General features: G+C 35.0%; 1 non-coding gene across 1 annotated transcript; it reads right to left on the bottom strand.

The window, feature by feature from the left end:
- Positions 1-984: 984 nt before the first annotated feature.
- Positions 985-1091, bottom strand: LOC128291305 (small nucleolar RNA R71). The gene has a single exon (XR_008281081.1). It is a non-coding gene; the product is annotated as a small nucleolar RNA R71 (small nucleolar RNA).
- Positions 1092-1513: the final 422 nt, after the last annotated feature.

Below are 1513 nucleotides of genomic sequence, written 5' to 3'. Positions count from 1 at the left end.
GTCTAGGTGGATTCTTTTCTGGGTATTGTCTCTCTCATTGGTTCATTCGAATATTTTCTTATGTAATTCTCTGTCGCGTCTTAATAATTAGTTTAAATAATTTTAGGTTTAAAACAAACTTCTTCAATTTACCGGCTAAATAATAGAAAGATAGTAAGTACTAGTACTTTTAGTCCTCGTGGATACGATATTCCCGACTCACCATAGCTATACTATTATTCGATAGGTGCGCTTGCCTTTGTTGTGATTTTAATTAGTTAAGTGAATCATCATCAAGTTTTTGGCGCCATTGTAGAGGACTAAAATATTAGGAACACTTAATTTTTATTACTTTAGCTATTTTTTTATTTTTTTCTTTATTTTAATCTTTGTTTACTAATTTTTTTCTTTTTGTTTGCTTCTGGTAGGTTCCTTTAGTATATGAATAGAAGAAACCAGTCAGGACCTCTCATATTTGACAGTGAGATAGAAAGTATAGCTCGCAGAAATTGTAGAGAGGTGAGGTGGAGCCGACAAAGTACAGTGGAAGAGCAAGAGGAAATCATTTATATTACTGAGGAGATGACTGAAAATCTGAATAATTAGCTATCTCCTGTAGTTACAGCAAATCCTGCTCCTCGTACTATGTACGATTATGCCAAGCCCAATTTAACTAGGGCTGAATCGAGTATTGTTAGACCTGCTATTGCTGCAAGTAATTTTGAACTGAAACCTAACACTATTCAAATGATTTAACAGTTTATTCAGTTTGATGGTTTGCAGGACGAATTCCCAAATACTCATTTGGCTAATTTCCCAAAATTCTGTGACACTTTTTAAGATAAATGGCATTTATGATGATGCCATTTGCCTTTGGTTATTTCCCTTCTCATTGAGGAATAAGGCTAAACAGTGGTTGAACTCCCTACCACGAGGTTCTATCATTACATGAGAGCAAATGACCGAAAAGTTTTATTAAAGTATTTTCCACCAGCTAAGATAGTCAAGTTGAGAAATGATATCTATTCCTTCATGTAAATGGATTTAGAAACCCTTTACGATGCATGAGAGAGGTATAAAGATTTATTGAGAAGGTGGCCTTACCATAAGTTACCTCTATGGCTACAGGTTCAAACTTTCTACAACAGTTTGAATTCTTCAACTAGGCAACTGGTCGATGTAGCCACTGGTGGGACTTTAAATAATAAAACACCTGAAGTGGCTTATGAGTTTATAGAGGAGATGTCACTAAATAATTATCAGTGGCAAGTCATGAGGACAAAGCCAATGAAAGCAGCCAGTGTCTTTAACGTTGATGCGGTCACCATGTTATCGAATTAGGTAGAACTTTTAATAAAAAAGATTGATGGTTTATATGGTTTTATGCAGGCACATCTAATGATGCAATGCAATACAAATGGAGGAGGGATGAAAAATTCAAAATGTCTATCCTACAACCCTAGCACAGAAAGTGAGCAAGTCAATTGTATGGGTAATAATTCTAGACCTCAGAATAATCCCTATAGTAACACTT

This window comes from Gossypium arboreum, chromosome 3 (assembly GCF_025698485.1).
Source record: "Gossypium arboreum isolate Shixiya-1 chromosome 3, ASM2569848v2, whole genome shotgun sequence".
NCBI lineage: Eukaryota > Viridiplantae > Streptophyta > Magnoliopsida > Malvales > Malvaceae > Gossypium > Gossypium arboreum.
The sequence above is the reverse complement of the archived record's forward strand: the minus strand, read 5'-3'. Positions and strand labels throughout refer to the sequence as shown.